The 20344-nt window shown below is 43.6% G+C and overlaps 1 long non-coding RNA gene across 2 annotated transcripts in view; it reads left to right on the top strand.

Moving 5' to 3' along the window:
• LOC147024128 (uncharacterized) overlaps positions 1 to 20344 on the top strand; it is a 76599-nt gene that overhangs the window by 48918 nt on the left and 7337 nt on the right. Inside the window, exon 3 of one of the 2 annotated variants that reach the window (XR_015058884.1) lies at positions 4393 to 4510. This is a non-coding gene — a long non-coding RNA (uncharacterized LOC147024128). Of the gene's footprint in view, positions 1 to 4392; positions 5362 to 20344 lie in introns of those variants that run through there. The other variant, XR_015058883.1, reaches the window with a different exon arrangement.

Genomic DNA, 20344 nt, shown 5'->3' with positions numbered 1-20344 from the left:
GAATTAGAACAGCACTTGATAGAACACAGTCTTGCCTCACGTGCTCATTCTGAAATAAAATACCATCGTCAACTGAACACGCTACTATTATGGCCCATATACCTTATTATGTCACAAACATTGCCATTATCTGTAGCTTTATACATTGATTATTAAGATATTGAACGACCACTTCTATGCACATCAAGGCTAAATTGCATCAATGAAGATGAAAATGAAAAAAATATTCACACTATATTCCCCATAGCAAGTAAATCATACGTCTGAAGTTTCGCATCGATCAGTTAATCGGTTCTGGAGAAGAAGATTTTTTAAGTTCTTATTTTCAATCCAATATGGCCACCAGACGACGTGACCAAAAACATCATAAGCTAAATTATTCTCTCACATCAAGTCATCAATAAGATATATGAAGTTTCAGATTTTCGGATAAGGATTTAGATTCAACTAATTATGGCTAGAATACCACTTTGCCGATGATGTCATCATCAGCCCATATATCCCATGTGGATTTTATGACATATGCCAAGGTTTAAGTCGACAAATGTTATTACATTCACTGAGATCTCTTATGTCAGTCTTTCCATGCTTTTTGTGCATGTTAATATTCATCGTTTGAGATACTAGAAACCAGGAGTAGCCTGGAAGGGGTTGTGTGATCTTGGGGGAGGTCAGGCAAATATATTTTGTGTCACGTTTGCAATCCTCCCCGTCTCCAGCAGGGGTCAGTCAACAACTTGCATTGTGACGTGTACAGGTGAAAAATCAAGTCGGCTTTCCACCCTTATGGGTCAGGGAGATGGGATTTTTTTGTGTCTGCTGACTTGACGGAGGGTACCCCCAGCATGTTTGCTAAATTTGATGGAGATTGGTCCAGGGGTGTGTTTTTTCTATGATTTTCAGACGTACACACATACACCCACTCACCCACAGAGAATACGCGACTTTCGAGGTGACATATTCCAGCCCAGATTGCTCAGTGCCCATGTGCAGAACCCCCTAGTAAAAAGGTCTATTGGGGTGGCCTGGACATACATCATATATGCCAGATAAGGATTGGAGCTTGAAACAGCTCACAAAGCTTTTAAAGAAGCTGAAAATACTTGGAAACATACCTATTAGAAAGGGGTATGCTTATGCACAACGAAAGGTTTGGATAACTTTCTGATCAACTCGTCCAAAAAGTTGATGTCTTGTAACCCATACTGCAAAAACTCATGATATGGGCCTGTGAAAAACCTGATGGTTAGTAGATGGGCGAGTTTTACCCAAACCTTCGTGCTTCTTAATGCCGATGGGAAAGTTATATCTGGGGCTTGTCCATGCACAAAGTAAGTTTATAATGATAATATTTACTATTAGTCATGTTAGGGAGGGGGAGTGGTTGGGGGAGGGGGTGATATTGGGAGTTGTCTGGACTGTGAGTGCCGTTATCAATATATATCTTTTGCTTGGTTCCGGGTCTCCACAAGGCAAATTATACGAGATTTTTGGATCTATTGGTGAAAGGAGAAGCATCTGTTCGTGTGTGTGTGTGTGTGTGTGTGTGTGTGTGTGTGTGTGTGTGTGTGTGTGTGTGTGTAGCTAATTGTATTAACAGGAAATGGTACAAATCCGACTCCTCCCATCCACAGATATTTCTCGTATTTCCTATATCTGTGTGTCCGATTTGCATTCGGGAACAGAACAATTATAGTTAACCAACCTGAAATTGTCATTCCTTTATGTAAATTCTAAATGCTGAAAATATGTTGAAAAGATGATTTGAATCACAGATTTTGCATGAGCAACGGCAGGTTAAAAGTGCCTGGCGGTGAGAGGTGAGTCACTCTGAACACACACACACACACACACACACACACACACACACACACACACACACACACACACACACACACACACACACACACACACACACACACACACACACACACACACACACACACACACACACACACACACACACACACACACACACACACACACGGCCTCATTTAGCATTCGTACTTCATTTTGAAAATCACTTATTGCCATATTTGAAATCGTTAGATGGCTCTCATTAATAATGCGATAAAACTAATATTGGGGAGGAAGCTGTGTCTTGTTGAATTTTTGCTCACTATCCGTGCAATCATAAGGATTTCAAATTAATATTTATATCCTATATGTGTCAAATTATCTTTCAAAGTTTTCAAATGTCTGAAAGTTCTGGACCCTCTTGGACAATTAGATTACAGTGAATAGTCATTGAAAAACTTAGCTTGGTTCTTTTGAAAGGATTTACTCCAACTTTCTTTAAAGAGCAGGTTTTGGGTCGCTGATGACTCCGCGTGATTCGAAGGTTGTAATCACATTAAAAATCGTTGTGCATATATTTTCTTACATTTGAAACTCAAAATATGCTAAAATTAACTTTTATGTCAAAACTTTTGTCAGTGATCGAAAAACAGTCCGGAAGTTACCAAAGATGCTATGACGTCACGTTCTTCGAAAACTTCATGAACATTCGGAAACGGCATGTGAACAATGGCGAGATGTGAATCAGAGAGTGATTTCAGCGGTGATGAAATTGAGTGTTTTCATTCCGATATTGCCGAGGACGAGTCGGAGGATGATGGGAATTTATACTATGATGGAGCACTGAGTGCTCACAGCACAGTGGCCTGTGTCGGGTGTGTGAGGAGCGTTCTCCTCTGTGTCCTCAACAAGGCTCTCTTTACCCACACCACTCACTGGTCCACATTAATCTCTCACCAACTGCTCAAGAAACATGTGCAAACTATTACACATATCAGTGCCATCGGAATTGAATTGAAATATAATTTGCAACATATCAGACTGTCTATTTGTCAGCACTCACCCTGGCACATGTGAGCTTATCCACAGCACATGGTCGCTTCTTCCCAGCCACCTTGTCAGTATGCTGAGGAGAGTTTCTTCGCTTGAGAGGTGACACAGTGTGAGAAGATGAAGCAGGAGCCAGCTGAGGAGGAGAAGGCTGAATGGTGGGCACAGCGTCACGCTTCAGTCTCACTTGAGCAGTTGTTTTGAAACCGAGCTCACTCATTGCGTTGCCTTTATTATCCTCGGCTGTGAAATGGTCACCACAAATGACAAGTCTATCCAAAGGGTCCTCTTTACCCGTTTTCTTTGGGGGAAAATTTGCCTGTTTTGTTTGTACAAATCTTATCCACTGCTGGCGAATGTTTGATTTCTTTGGGAATCGGTGGGAGCGATTACCCGTTTTCCAGCCATTTTCGCAAAACATGACGACACACATACGAGGCATGATGTACAAATATCCAAATAACTTTGCTCTACAATAATTCAAAATATAAAAGGATATTATAGACAGTTGCAAGCTCAAAAAAAAGTGAAAGAACGGCCTGCTGAACTGGACACTTCTTCAATGAGCGAGTGAGCGTCCGCATTGTTTTGGAGAATGTGACGCCACCATCCATACATGGGCACGTGGCTGTTTTTTTTTCAACAGCCTCGAGAAATAACAACTTCGGAGTTAAATTTCATTAATCTTCCCAATAATTAGGCAACCACAATAGTTTGCATTGAACTATTTAATGCACATATAATCATATTGATAAATTTTCAGAACATGTTTGGTGACCCGCAACCTGCTCTTTAAGAATGATATGCTTTTCCAAATTATTACCTTCAGGCCTAAGTCACATTTGCCACGGCGGCCGTGGGGTCTCCAAAATCTATGGCCACTTGCAATTATACGGCGGCCGCAGTATTTCCACGCTCACACAATGTAGCAGTCACATATGTTTTTATTTTTTGGGGAGCCGCACGGGGTATTTAGAAATTGCAGAGACCGAAAATGTGGGGTTGCCATACGGTCTTTGATTTGATGTTGTACGGTGACCTGAAGGGGGCCCTGTGGTGGCCATAGAATTTTCAAGGCAGATGCAAGGTAGCCTCAAGGTGCCCGCAAGGCGACCGCAGGGGGGCCCTAAGGCGAATGTGCGGCCATACGGATGGTAACGAGTGGGTTCATTTTTATTTATTTATTTATTTACCAGTTTTTTTTTTCGGCTTGTCGAATTGCTACGGCGAACGTAGAAATGAAAAAAGTAATAACTCCGCGTTATAATTCTACGGCGACCTCTAAGGCCTATAAAAGATAGCCAAACGGCGTAGGGCCACCCTGAGGCCACCGCAGAAACTCTGCGGCCGCTGCACGTTTCTGTCAATCCAGAAGGCGTACGGCCGCCGTATCCTCGCCGTAGAGCAAATGTGACTTAGGCCTCACCGAAGGAGAGGGTGCATTTGGGTCTGTTTGTTACTTGCAAAAGCGAAGATTTTTCAAGTACGTATATTGGTTAGTTGATCTTGATATTCTGTGTCTGTCTGTCTGTCTGTCACCTACAGGTCACAATTTTCAACTGATCTGCACGAAACTTCACCACATTGCAGAGTTTGGCATAAGGAAGAAGTCTATCGTTTTTGAGGTCAAAAGGTCAACATCGGCCAAAGGTCAACATCTAAGGTGGTATTTGTAAAATCCTCAATTTTCATCTGATTGACTTGATGTCTGAAGTGGATTTATATATTTCAGGTCAATTAATTCAACCAAATAATTATTTTTGAGGTCAACATGGACCAAAAGCTCAACAAAGGCCAAAGGTCAACAACAAAGGCGGTGTTTCTAAAATCCTCAATTTTTATCCGATTGACTTGAAATTTGAAGAGGATTTATATTTCAGGTCGCTGAATTCAGCCACCAATTATTTTGGAAGTCCACATAGTCCAAAAGGTCTACATAGGCCAAGATTCTAAAATTGTCAATTTTCTTCCGATTGACTTGAAATTTGAAGAAGCGTTCCATAGTTGGTCAACTAATTCAATCACCAATTATTTTTGAGGTCAAATTTGTTTTCTGGATTTTGCAAGTATCATCCTCTGCACGTCTTCTTCTTGTTTCTTTGTCTATCAGCACAGAACTTTCGTGTTTTTCTCCACAAATGCTTGGTGGATTGAGACAAAATTTTCACCATTGGTGTGACTATTCATGTAGATTGTTGTAATGATAATTATGATGTCATTGGTCACATAGTGTGGCCGCCATGTTGAAAAAACAGAAAAACTTTGGACCTCTGAAACTTTGTATCCCTGAAACTGTACAAAGGAAAAAATTGAAACTTGGCATATGGCAAGTACTCCTCATGGGGAATGAGCGTGACATCTTATATATTATTTCCGAGTTTGTGGTTTCGTGTCGCGCTATCTTCGACTTTGTTCTGTGCTCGAGTAACGTGATATTCGGCTTACATTATCTCAAAGACCATATGAGGTGCATGGTACAAAAAAAGTAAATAAAATGGTTCTGAAACAGTGAAATCGTACTCCACTTACTGCATTAAAGTAAAATTACTACTGATACTCTGCATCAGTTCCTTTCTCAAACACACCCACCCCAACATGTCGCGCAGAGCGTGGGTTATGCTAGTTTGTATGAGGTCACAGGTGCCTATTCATGACATCATAATTGCATATGTAGAACGCTACATCCAATCAGTATAAAAACGTTTGAGGGTCATCTTGGGATAAAATGGTCCACAAAAAGAAATTCGATGATGTCATCGGTCACGTGATTCGGTAGTCATATTGTTTTTTCAAAAAAAAACTTCAAAAATCTTCTTCTCTGAAATGGCTGAACAGATCGAGGCGAAATTTTACACCAATGACCGCTTCTCCACAAGTTGTATAGGTATTGAAACCCTTTACCTAATTAATCCTAAATCAGTTCAGGAGCAAATTTATTTGTTTGAAAGGTTACCAAATGAATGTAATAGGCTTCACCTGTTTGGAATCAGTGGTTTAACTTAAAAATTAAGCTCCCCCAATTATCTAAGGAGTTTTAAGGCGCAACTCACTTGTAGTAGAGTACACAAGCTAAAAATCGTTCACTTCATGATAAAAGCACCAAATTTGAATGAGCTGTAGGTGAGGTCATACCTTTTCATTTTAACTACAAAGCCCTGATGAAAAAAGATTTTGAATCCTGGAACCCTTAACCTCCTCAAAATGTACTGATTTTACCAAAAGCACACGTTTATGTGGTAAAATAACCATTTTTGCAAACTTTATTTCTTTTTAGGAACATTCTATACTGCATGCAGCCATACTGCATCACTCTGGATTGTATATTTTAAATATAACATCATGTTTTACTAGGATGACACCCTTTAATTTTGAAAAGGGGGCTTTGCAGCTGATGTTGATCTGCAGAAAGTTGAGGGTTACATTTTAAAATCATAAATATCTTAGCATCAAGAACAAGATTGTGATGTTTTCAGCAAATTAATGTGCAAATGTACTTGCTTGTGAACCAAGTATGAAGGCCTCTGCCATGCATGAAATTATTATTTTTTGTTTGTTTTCGGAATATGGTGTTAAATTCTGGGTCAGAAGTGACCTTTAATCCACATTAAGAAATGTATGCGATGAGCATTATTATCCCATCCATTACTACACTGATTTGGAATTTCTTTTCAGATATGCATGTAACTATCAAGCAAAGAAAGGAAGCAAAGGACGAAGGACATTAGTGCTTAGTGGTGGTGGTATTACTGGTAGCGGTCATTGCTATAGTCTCCATAATGTCAAATTTATGCCAACTTGTAAAATCCAAGGGACGTAACCAGTCAGCTCCTTCTGCGTAATAATGAGAATTGGCACTGTTTTCTGCACTGGAAAGACTAAAAAGACAAACCCCTGTTATGTCTTGAGAAAGCTCGGACTCAGATGTCTGACTACTTGTCAACTGCAAATAACTTGAAAGAATTTGAGAAGAGTGGACCAGTCCCTATGGGAATCAGCCTCAGGAGGTTAGATGATGGCAATGGCATTGGTAATACCCTCAATGCTCACAAAGCTGTTGACCATAAAACTTGTTATCTAATATTTTCTAGAGCCAAATTTCAAAAAGGCAAAAAATCTCATCTCTCAAAGCACACATTTATATGAACCCACCCAAAAGAAAACAAGACACAGCCTTGACATGTCTCCCAAAGTAAATTATGATCAACCAGGAGGTCTCACGCATAAAGCAATAAAAGACAACATTGATGCCCGTGTTAAGGAATGTGAAACAAAACTCCATGATTCCAAACTCATGGCAAAGTTAGCATTGTTAGATATGCATGCCCTCGATGCACAGTTTCATAGAAATTGTCTGGTTGATGTATACAACTGAGCACATAATGCTGACAGCAAGGTGAAGAGGGGTTCTTACTCTTCCAGTGAAGTATCTGCTGAGACTGTGGCCTTGGAAGAGTTGGTGGCATATATCAATGAGCAGTCAGAAAAAATCCAAGCCTCCGTGTTTAAACTCTGATTTCGCAAAAATGAATGACATGAGACTCAAACAGATGAGTTCCGATTTAGAATCATCATCAAAACCGAACTCAACCAGGCTCAAAGTAAAACTGTTGGAATTGGTCCACAATATGAAAGACGCTCTTCAGAGAAGGGAAGTGCTGTTGGCTTATGACAAATACATCTGGGAAGATTTGAGATATGTTTGTGACAATAGGAACAACTCGGATGCCATGGTCCTGGCCAAAGCAGCAAATATAGTCCAAAAGAATATGATGCAGAAATAGGAGAATTTCTTTGGTTGAAGAAAAATCGTGTAAGTGTTTGGTGAATTTGGATCAGCAAACGCAGAAGGAAGCTGGTAGTTCATTGAAATTTGCAGGAAGAAGAAGAGGGGGTAGAGAAATCACATGCTTATGGGAGGTGGAACTTGAAAAGTTAAAAGAATAAGGATTTTTTTTTTAATTAGGTAAGATTAGGTAACGGAAAGGTTGAAGAAAAAAAAATCATGAAGGTGTATAGTGAATGTGGGTCTGCAAAAGTAGAAGATGGTAGATCAGCAGCATTAGGAGGAAAAAGAGTTGGCACAGGAAGTGATGTGGTTACATGGGGTATAATGTGAGGGAAAAGGTGCTTTTTTGTTGTTGTATTATTTATTTTAAGACATAAAACAGAGGGTATAGTTGAGAGGGATAGAAGGTGGGTGGAGGGAAAAGTGGAGAAACAAGCTCGAATGAGCTAAGATCCTCATCCTCTTAATGATGACGTCATAAAAACGATTATGACGTCATTTTGATGTATCAGGTTTGCGATAAATTATCTGCGCTTATGCCCAGCTAGATTCCCGCAAACAAAATTCAAACAGCTTGCCTAGTTTCGGAGAAAATGGTATAGGTGATTTCCATTAGCGGTGATATTATGACGTCAACTTTTTTTCTAGGAAGAATTTCCAAAATCGGAGATGGTTACTGCCTGCGCATGGGATTTCTGCATATGCATGGCAAGTTTCACAAAGATCCGATGAAAACTCTGGGTTGTGAAACAAAAAATAGGAATGACGTCATAAAAAAATTGATATGACATCATAGTGATGTATCATAATTGCAGTAATTCATCTCTGCTAATGCCCTGTTCGATTCCCACAAACAAAATTAAAACAGCTTGCCTCATTTCGGAGATAATGGTAAAGGCGATTTCCATTAGCGGAGATATTATGACGTCAACTTTTTTTTCTAGGAAGAATTTGAAAATCGGAGATGGTTAAGGCCTGCGCGTGGGATTTCTGCATATACATGGCAAGTTTCACGAAGATCCGATGAAAACTCTGGGTTGTGAAACAAAAAATGTCAAAAAATAAGAATGACGTCATAAAAATGGATATGACGTCATAGGGAGGTATCATATGTGCGGTAATTCATCTCTGCTAATGCCCCGTTCGATTCCCGCAAACAGCATTCAAAAAGCTTGCCTAGTTTGATAATTTTTTAGGCGATTTCCATTACCGTTGATATTTTGACGTGATAACTTTTTTTCTCGGAGGAATTTTCAAAATAGGAGATGGTTACTGTCTGCACAGGGTATTTTTACATATATATGCCAAGTTTCAGGAAGTTTCGATGAAAACTGTAGGCTGTGAAACAAAAAAGTCCACAAGAACAACAATGTGAGTAAGACTAAGATCCTCCACGAGGATCTAAAAACTGATGGTAATCTATCTATAATTCCAGCAATCTGTGTGTGTCTGCGTGTGTGTGTGTCTGTCTGTGTGTCTGTGACCGCTGTTTCTCGACAACCACTGGTCCGATCTAATCAAAACTTGCCAGGTATATTGCTGGGGACCTGAGTATGTGCCTTTCAAGGTTTGATATTGTTACGGTAGTGGAAATTCGCAAACCACTATTCAGGTCCCATAGGTGAGATATCTCTGTAAGTACATGTGTAGTTAGCCCCAAACCCGTTGTTTAGAGGGAATAAATGTGATTCATTCGGGCTGCGACGCTTTGAGATAGCCGTTTTTCTGTTCTATCCTTATTTTGAACCAACCGCCATCACACAACAACCATCAACCACAACGCAGATTCACAACAACAACAACCCCAACAGCCACGACCTTTACCTTCACAACTCGCTCCCACATCATCGCATCATGCCATTCCCAAATGCACCATGACCATCAAACCACCACCCCACCTCCCCCCACAAACCCCCCACCACCCTCACCTCCCTCCTTCTACCGCCATTCCCGCACCACCTGTGAGCACCGAGCGTCGGGCTGTCCTGGGCTCGTACAAGATACGCGCCAAGCCGCGAGTGCAAAATGCGGCCTTTCCGAAGAGAATTCGGATCAGGAATGGTACACGCCCACTTCTGATCCGTCCAATCAGCAAGTGCGGGGCGGCTTGGCCCCACCTCCAGACGCGTCTGTGTGGAATCGAGATATGCAAATTATAGGATCAGGGGAGATTCACGCCCCTTTTCCTCCGTCCAATGGGCGAGCGTGGCTCCACCCCGAGCTCATCCTGATCCGGAAATTTGCATATGGGTTCTCCTGCCGGCCTATAAAACGCCGAGCAGAAAAGCAGAGTTGAGGGGCAGAAAAGCGAAGAGAGTTTTGGGGCAGAGAGAAAGAAGAGTTGTTGCGCAAGAGTTGTTGTTGCGAGGCAGTCAAGTCAGGTTGGAGCGCGGAGTGGAGTCGGCAGGCAAGGGCGTCCAGGTGGTTTTCTGTAGTCGGCTGAGGAGAATTGGGGGAAGAGTCCGAGGAGCTCGGGTCCGAGGCAAGGAAGACGGCGGTCGGTGCCGAGGTCGCGGTGGAATCGCTCGTCACGGGACCCAAGCAAGCCAGCTATACTCCTTCCCCAGAGCATCAACAATTCCCCCTTTCCCCGCGCTGAGATAGTGAGAAAAGGGGGGCCCCATTCCCACCCCACTCCAAGCGGTGCCAACTAAACCCGCGAAGGAGCACAAAGTCGGGGCACCGCCGCGCTGCCACATTTGCGGCTCATCACGAAGACGCGGGTAGGACCCACCCGGTCTCGCTGGCCTGGCCGCTCCTCCAGGTCCCGCACACACATTGGCCTACGGGCCCGTCTGCCCCCTTGCCTATGAGGGTGGCTTTCTTTTCCTTTGCTTTTGAGTAAATGTGTGCCGGCGCCGTCTGTGAAGTAAAACTGTTTAAGTGTTGCCATGTGTCGGTCTTAGTCGGTAGTATCTCTGCGTCATTGTTTCTTTTGTAGCATTTGATATATGTGCATTCTGTTTGGCTGTATATGTGTGCTCTCCGTGTGCCGCAGAATAAATGTGCATTATGTTGAACTGTTTCCCGTTTCGCTTCGTCTTTTCTTTAATTGAATCTCCATCTTGCTTCACGTAATGGGTTCGTCGTGGGCTTAATCCGCCCGATAATTAATCGGAACCGTCGAGGCCGACGATAACACCGCTCGGTTATCCCGATAGTACGGAATGGATCGCTTAAGCGGCCCGTGTCCGGAGTCGACCTGCGGCGAGGTGCGATCGCCCGGTCTACCATCCGCGTGGGTACTTAGGTAGGTCGAATTTGGCGAACAACCCTATCCCATGCGGGTGGCCGATTGGCACGATCGTGGTGATCGGCCCACCCGTGACTAGCTCCCGGCGTTAGTCCGAGAGGGTCACGACAGAATTGTCCATCCGGTGGGCGACGTGCCGCAATTCGAATCACGTGGCCGTTTGCACGCCGGCGGGCGCGAATTCGCAACAATATTAATCGGACAAGCGGTTCCCAAGTTATGGCCATTTATTTACCAAATCAATGGCAGGACACGGTGCTATGACATCACGATTGGCGTCACAACTCTTCTTCTTGTTCTTTTTTTGCACGTACGGGCACGCATGTACGGGCAAGCGAGAGCGAAGGAACGGCCTGCATGGTTGTTGTTTCTGGCACACGGTTTGAATTTTTTTTCACGTACGGGCACGCCCGTATGGACATGCGGGAGCGAACGAACGGCCTGTGTGGTTGTTGTTTCTGGCACGCGGTTTGAGTTTATTTATTTATTTTTTCTGCACGTACGGACACGCGAGAGCGAAGGAATGGCCTGTGTGTTGTTGTTTCTGGCACGCGGTTTGAATTTTTTTTTTTTTTGCATGTACAGGCATGCACGTAGGGCAAGCGAGAGTGAAGGAACGGCCTGCGTGGTTGTTGTTTCTGGCACACGGTTTGAATTTTTTTTCACGTACGGGCACGCACGTATGGACACGCGAGAGCGAAGGAACGGCCTGTGTAGTTGTTGTTTCTGGCACGTGGTTTGAGTTTATTTATTTATTTTTATTGCACGTAAGGGCACGCACGTACGGACACGCGAGAGCGAAGGAACGGCCTGTGTGTTGTTGTTTATGGCACACGGTTTGAAAGTTTATTTATTTATTTTTTGCATGTATGGCCACGCATGTATGGGCATGCACGTACGGGCAAGCGAGAGCGAAGGAACGGCCTGCGTGGTTGTTGTTTCTGGCACACGGTTTGAATTTTTTTTCACGTACGGACACGCGAGAGCGAAGGAACGGCCTGTGTAGTTGTTTCTGGCACGCGGTTTGAGTTTATTTATTTATTTTTTTGCATGTAAGGGCACGCACGTAAGGAAACGCAAGCGCGAAGGAACGGCCTGTGTGTTGTTGTTTCTGGCACGCGGTTTGAACGTTTATTTTTTTTTTTTTTGCACGTACGGGAACACACTAGTAAGGAGAAAATACAATAAACATGATCGTGCAAACAAACGGGAAGCCTGGTAGGCCTCAAGGAAACCCGGTATGAAAATACGACGGAAACTCAACAATGAACACAAGTTTTAACACAAGACCGAACTAAAAACACGCAGTAAACTCAGAGATAACAAAATGACAGTAAAAATGCGACAAAAACGACTGGAAAACTTTTCTTTGAGAAAGTCGGCAGAGACCCGAAGAGGAACCGCCATCGTCGCTCCAGAACCGGAACCGGAAGTCAAAGTTTGAAGTAAAGGAACAGATGCTTGGTATTACTTGGTATTACAGAGCTTCAATAAACAGTACAAAAAAACCAGACACTACATATTAACCAAAGCTTTTCGTGCTGCACTTCTCAAGGTTGAATCACATGAGAACCAGGAAGTGAGAGCGTGCATATGTAAGCTTGTCTATGTAAGATCGACACTGATTGGTTCATCACTTATGACGTCAATAGTAATCTGAGCCCCAATTGGTGAGCACACAGTCAGAGGTATCTCTGGCTCTGATTGGCTGGAGCGCAGTACAGGGCAATGACTCACCATTCGCACCAACACCTTGGAGGGGGGGGGGTGTGACACCCCCAAAGCCAATGAATCACCATTCGCACCAACACCTTGGAGGGGGGGGTGTGACACCCCCAAAGCCAATGAATCACCATTTGCATGCATACCTTGGACAGCGGAGCAACAGCTTTGATGTTTCCACGTTGAAAGAGAATGAGAGAATGCACAAATTCCTTTTGCCGACATAACACAGGGTCCATGGAAAGGATGAAGGTTGCTTCCAACATATGTAGATGTGAAAAACTGAGTCTGACATCGACTCAATATCTTAAACATATCTGCATTGTAATGGTCTGCACAAATGGGGTTGGCAACTAAATGCTGCGCAATGGCGGAAGAACAAGAAATGGTTGACGGTCCTTGACCATTCTTGCATGTTTGCACTGGTTGTGTGTCCTAACTCTCAAGTTCTTTCTCAAATCGCCAGAGGGACTTGCTGATTGATACATAATAAGTGTGCTGCCAGAAAGAAACTTCCCTGCTCTTGACAAACCATCTGGTTGGATGCCACTTGGGGTTCTGCAATCAACAACTCAGGCTTGAGTGTTTTTTTAAATTTTATTTTCCACGATAAAAAATTCTTTAATTTCTGCAGGTCAGGTCAGGTATGGGAGCATGTGCCAGAACAGCGCGTCGCTGCGTCCACTTTCCGCCGGTACTCCAGGGGCCTCCATCTGGCCATCCCCCAGGCAGATGCCAGGCCCATCCCCATCTCCTTGAGATGATGGTCAACCTGCTGCAACCATGAGGAACGTGGTCGGCCCCCTGGCCTCCTCCACTCATGAGACTCCCTCGCTGAGAGAATCTGGTGAGCAAGATCAGCATCAGGAAAACGAGCCACATGTCCATACAGCCGCAACTGATGCTCACGGACTATGCAGGTAACAAATCTCATCCGAGTCTCTCACAGCAACCGCTCGTTGGACACAAAATCCGACCAGCGATAGCCAAGGATTCACCGAAGAGACCTGGTACCAAAGGAATTAAGTCTCCGTCTCAGATCCTTGGTCAGAGTCCAAGTCTCGCACCCATAGAGCAAGACTGGAAGTACCAAGGACCTGAAGACTCGGACTTTCGTCCTCCCGCACAGGTATCGGCAGCGCCACACCCCATGATCCAGTGAATCCATGACTCCCCAGGCCCAACCCAGACGTCTCTTGACCTCTGACTCGCAGCCAGCAGAGACATGAATATCACTGCCAAGGTAAGTGAATCTCTCCACAACCTCAACATCCTCACCACAAACAGACACAGACAGGAGAGCAGCATCCAAGATGTCACTGAAAGCCTGGATCTTAGTTTTGACCCAAGAAACCCGTAATCCCAACTGCTCCGACTCCTCATTCAGCACCTCGAGGGCCCCCAAAATGATGTCTAAAGTCTCCGCAAAGATGACTGCATCATCTGCAAAATCAAGGTCCGAGATCTTGATATTCCCAAATGACGCACCGCAACTTGATCTCTCCGACATCCTCCCTAAAATCCAGTCCATACAAGTGCTGAAAAGTGTGGGGGCAAGTACACATCCCTGACGAACTCCAGTAACAACTGGAAATAAGTCAGAGATGGTACCACCACACTTCACAGCACTCTCAGTACCAGAGTAGAGTTCAGACATCAGATCGATCAGTTTTGGTGGCACCCCACGAAGACCAAGAATCCTCCAGAGGACATCCCGATTCACTGAATCGAACGCTTTACAGAGATCAACATAGGCTGCAAGCAACCCCTGCCGAAACTCTCGTCTGCGTTCAGTGAGGACACGAAGTGCAAGGATACGGTCAATCGTTGACCTCTTTGGTGTAAAGCCTGACTGCTCTGGACGCTGGTGCTCAAGCAGATGGTGGCGAACCCTATCAAGAATTATCCGAGCAAAGACCTTGCCCGGCACTGAGAGCAGCGTCACCCCTCGGTAGTTGTTGCAGTCTTGGCGATCACCCTTCCCTTTCCAGAGAGGGAGGACAAGGCCCCTCTTCCAATCAGTTGGGATGATGCCTGTGTTCCAGGGAGAGCACAAAACTGCATGCAACGACACGAGTGCAGCATTTCCAATGAGTGAGGCACAGGTCAGTCACCAATGGACCGTGTGGGTCACTGGACATCACCAGTTTCTTGAAGTGTGAGGAGCTGCCCGTGTTGCAGCACCAGTCTAAACCCACAACAGACGATCTTGGTGCCCTCAGACGTCGACTGGTGTTCAAGGCTGTTGGCGAGTGCATGCATGGCATGGCGGCGACGGACAAGACATTAACACACACATTTCATGGACGTTTTCACTTGATGGACGACTTCTCTCTGGTAAGCGAGATGACTCTTCTCACCTCCCCCCTCCCTCCCGAATGATCTGCTGGGTACCCTTGTCTGTGTTTAGTTGTAAGTAAGGCAACCCCTGATGAGCATCTGCTCTCTGTCTCTTTCATTTTGATTGATTTTGCCTGATTAATTATTCATTTCGATTGATTTGGAATTTATTCACTTATTTACCTCAGGAAATAAAAAGTTCTTTTTATTTATTTTCATTCATTTATTTTTTATTAATAAATCATTTGTTGATGTTCCAACCTGTCCGTGTATGTCCTTTCCTTCCAATGGTCGAGCATTGTCCGAAACTAGATAGACTGGGAGGTAATTACCACAGATTTGACCAAAAATTGTCGGCACGCACCAGCGGTTAAAACGCTCGGCCACCCTAAATAAAATCTCCTTGAAATAAGATTGGTGCTTTACCGAGGGCGCGCTCCCCATTCAGGTAACAATGGGACCTCTAGTTAAACGACATAATTAGATGGTGGACACTGGAACTTGTGGTTAACTGGGTTGCGTTCGTGGTTCTAAAACAACCCACCATACCACAACGTTAATTGTGAGCGGTGGCCCCAGGTCTGGCTCTTCCGAGGACAACCGGAGATTAATCCCCCTGAGTAACAAACTGGTGTCTCGGTACCCATGTCCGTAACAATATATATGTATATATACTAGCGATACCCATGCACATGCATGTGATAGCAGTACAACATAGCTGGGAGCAGACAACAGACCGTACATGGGGAATGACAAAAATACGCATTGTGCAAAAATGCAAGTGGTACTAAGGAACGCCAAGACTTCCCAAACATTGTCGGCATGTCCGCTCAGTGCCACAGCAATTTCATAGGGATTGTGTGATGGCGAGCCGAGTTTTTAGTGTGCAAGTTGGTACTATAACAGAGATGTATGTATATATATATATATATATATATATATATATATATATATATATAAAAATATATATATATATATATATATATATATATATATATATATATATATATATATACATATATATCAAAACATCAGGAATGTGATGAGCACTCCACTGATCCACATTGGACAACAGTCCACATGAAAACATCACCTCCAATAAAGGGGCTTCAGCCCGGTGACTGTCAAAAAGACAAAGATCATATGGTCATATGGTCACCATTAGTTGAACATCAAACAGAACCACCGATCTAGATTTCGGACTTATTTACCCTCATCAGGATGGTAAACCAATAAATATGGAACGAATGATGACCACATTAGTCGTTTATACATCAGATGCACCTCCTGACTGTTATAGTGAGCGTCGCCGCAGATTATGTCTCACACGGTAAAACCGCATAATCCGCACAGAAAAATCATCCGTCTGCCACCCAGACAAATGTTCCTGCTAATGCAAACCATTCAACTAGAAGTCACGTGATGTGACTCGTGGGAAAATCCAAACATCAGGGGTGTGACAAGCATTCCGCTGATCCCCATTGGACAACAGTCCAAATCAAAGCGTTGCCTCCAACACAGAGGCTTCGGCTCAGTGACGCTGTCGAAGAGACAAAGATTAAATGGTCATCGTCAGCGAAACAGCAAATGCAACCACCGATTCAGATATCAGGCTTATTTGTCCTCATCAGGATGGTATGCTGATAAATATCTAACCAATGATGATCACATTCATCATTTATACATCAGATGCACTGACTGTGTGTCCATTGTGGATCAGCGGAGTGCTTGTCACTTTCCACAAATAAATAAATAAATATAAACACATATATATATATATATATATATATATATATATATATATATATATATATATATATATATATATATTGTTACGGATCTGGAAACCATATGCATTCAAACATACAGATGTCCCAAAAGTCAGTTATTCTGTTAAGTACATGTGAGACAGGTCCCTTCCTTTTGTCTAGTGGGAGAATCAAAGGTGTGCGTTGCGATGTCCTTTTAGGTAGGTTATTACATGTAACAACCATCCAACAAACCCTCCAACAATCATCCAACAAACAAACCAACAACCAACCACAGTACCTTCCAGCACTTGCAACCCTCGCCCCGCCGGCCACAGCATACGGGGCAAAAACATCCAGACCGCAGTTCCCTTTTTGGCTTCTCCAAGCGCACTAATTATTTGTTGTCGAGTCCACATGCGTGGAGTGGGGGGGCCTTGCTGGTGTCTGGCCGAGGCCCCACCCAGAAAAGGGCAGACCCATGGGAGCCCCGTCCAATCAGGCCGGACGGTGACATCGGTTTCACCGAGCCCCCGCCCCGTTCGGGGAGGTCCATAATAAGACGACACCATCCTCAGTGCAAGACAAGTTCTGTGGAGAGGAGTCTCAAGAGTGAAAGTTTCTTTGGAGGATTCGAGTTGGTTGGTGTGCGTCGTGCGGTTTTGAGCTGAAGTTCTGCATATATATATATATATATATATATATATATATATATATATATATATATATATATATATATATATATATATATATATACATACACACATACAGTACCAGTCAAAAGTTTGCACACACCGACTCATTACTCATTCAAGGGTTTTTCTTTATTTTGACGATTTTCGACATTGTTGTATCACAGTGAAGACACCAAGACTATGAAATATCACATATGGAATTGTGTCCTAACCAAAAAATGTGTTAAACAAATCAAAATATATTTTAGATTCTTCAAAAGTTGCCACCCTTTGCCTTGATGCCAGCTTTGCAAACTTCACATTCTCTCAACCATCTTCATGAGGTTGTCACCTGGAATGCTTTTCCATTAACAGGTGTGCCTTGTTAAAAGTTAATTTGTGGAATTTATTTCCTTCTTCATGCGTTTGAGCCAATCAGTTGTGTTGTGACAAGGTTGGGTTGGTATCCAGTAAATAGCCCTATTTGGTAAATGACTATTATTTTGTCTGTACTGTAGTAGTCCATATTATGGCAAGAACAACTCAACTAAGCAGAGACATGAAGGATTAGTGACATTAGTCAATCCGGAAAATTTCAAGAACTTCGAAAGTTTCTTAAAGTGTAGTTGCAAAGACTATCAAGCGCTGTGATGAAACTGGCTCTCATGAGGACCGCCACAGGAAAGGAAGACCCAGAGTTACCTCTACTGCAGAGGATACGTTTATTCGAGTGTCCAGCCTCAGAAATCGCCAATTGACTGCACCTCAGATTGCAGCCCAAGCAAATGCTTCACAGAGTTCATGTCACAGAAACATCTCAACATCAACTGTTCAGAGGAGACTGTGTGAATCAGGCCTTCATGGTCGAATTGCTACAAAGAAACCACTACTGAAGGAGACCAATAATAAGAAGAGACTTTCTTGGGCCAAGAAACACGAGCAATGGACATTAGACCGGTGGAAATCTCCTTTGGTCTGAGGAGGCCAAATTTGAGATTTTTGGTTCCAACCACCATGTCTTTGAGAGACGCCGAGGAGGTTAACAGATGATCTCTGCATTAGTACAGTGGATAAGCTCTAATATTTTAACAAATTGTGCATTTTATGAGAAAAGCATGAAATTTCTAGCATAGTTAGGTCATACCATAATGTTTATTTTCGGATGTGGAGGGAAGTCAGATTTGACCTCTGAGGGGACAGTGAGAGGTCAAATCCAAGATGGCCGCTGTTCACCCGGGTCTAATGTTCAAACGTCCTTAATTTTGGAACCAGACTGCACATAAAAACATTTACCGTGTAATTTCCAACTAAATTGGGGATGCCCATTTATTTGGTGATACCTTTGAGAATGTCAGAATTCAAGGAAATGAATTTAGGTCAAAGTCAAGGTCAAAATTTATCAAAAAATAAGCAATCAGTTGAAATTTGCAAGTGAATACAGAGTGGTGTCATTGTGGCGAAATTAGTTATTTAGCCCCTCAGAGGGTGTGCTTGAGGCGGATGTGGTGCAGTTATGTATTGTGTATATTCATGCTTAGACTAGCTGGGTATAGATGCATTATCTGTAGAGTTCTATGTTTTGTTTTGTCAAACACAAGACGGAGACATGGACAATTTCTTCTCCAATGAAAACCAGGCAGCCCCACCAGCTCTATCAACTGGAGGGAAAATTCGGATTGGGGTGAAATCAGATGTACTTCACTGCCTGGAATCAGATCTGCTCGAAAAGAATAGTGTGCCTATGGCTGATGCAACAATTCTTGATGGTGCAGCTGTGGTTCAAATGTTAAATCCGGGAACATCAAGAACATTTCAAGAGTATGGAGAAAGAGTGTTTGCACCATACATCTCTGCTCAACTTGAGAAAAGCAGCGGCATCGACCTTGTCTGGGATGTATACCTACCCACCAGCTTCAAAGCCTCAACAAGACAGAAGAGGGGAAAGGGCACCAGGAAAAGAGTGGCTCCTTCCACTGTGATGCCAAAGAACTGGAAGGACTTCCTTCGATGCGATGATAACAAATCCTAATTGTTTGCTTTCCTGTCACACATAGTTGTTCATCTTCCTCGAGCAGACGGCAAGGAACTGTATGCAACAGATGGAAGTGGAGTCCTTTGCTCTCCGGCTGAGTCATACTTTGCCTGCCTTTCCCCATGTCTGCAGGAGGAGCCGACACTCGTCTACTTCTGCATGTGGCAGATGCTGTGCAAAAGGTATGTAAGAAGGTGACCATATGTTCAATTGATACTGATGTGGTAGTTCTGGCTGTAGCTTCATTCAGCAAGACAGCTCCTAATGAGCTGTGGGTTGCCTTTGGTGTCGGGTCAAGCTTTCGTTACATAGCTGTTCACGAAATGGTTGCCACAATGAATCCAACCCGGTGTCTGACTCTCCCAGTCCTACATGCTTTCACCGGGTGTGGCACTGTATCTGCATTCGCTGGCAGAGGAAAGAAGACTGCCTGGGAAACTTGGAAGTCTTTCCCAGAGGTGAATGATGCTTTCAATGAACTTCTATTTATGCCAAGTGAGGTCAGTGAAGGATCGATGTTACTGCTAGAGCGATTTGTGGTGCTAATGTACGACCGAACCAGTGAGAGCACGGAAGTGAATCATGCCAGGGAACAGCTCTTCACACAGAAGTCTAGAACTCTAGAGAACATTCCTCGAACCCAGGCAGCACTCAAACATCACATCAAGCACACTTGGTACCAGGCATTGGTCCTGGATCCAGAGATGCCAGAGCCATCTGACTGGGGCTGGACAAAGGAAACAACTGGGTGGCAGCCGCTTTGGACCACTCTCCCCGAAGCATCAAAATCGTGCCATGAATTGATCCGCTGTCGCTGTGAGAAAGGATGCACTGGACGGTGCAAGTGTGCCAAAGCTGCGCTCAAGTGCACTGCACTGTGCTGCTGTTCTGGAGGCTGTTAGATTTTGATCACGACCATTACCATCATCATCATCATTGCTA

The sequence above is a fragment of the Eptatretus burgeri genome, chromosome 6 (genome assembly GCF_056783735.1).
Source record: "Eptatretus burgeri isolate ZD-2024b chromosome 6, Ebu_testis_v1, whole genome shotgun sequence".
Classification (NCBI taxonomy): Eukaryota; Metazoa; Chordata; class Myxini; order Myxiniformes; family Myxinidae; genus Eptatretus; species Eptatretus burgeri.
The sequence above is the reverse complement of the archived record's forward strand: the minus strand, read 5'-3'. Positions and strand labels throughout refer to the sequence as shown.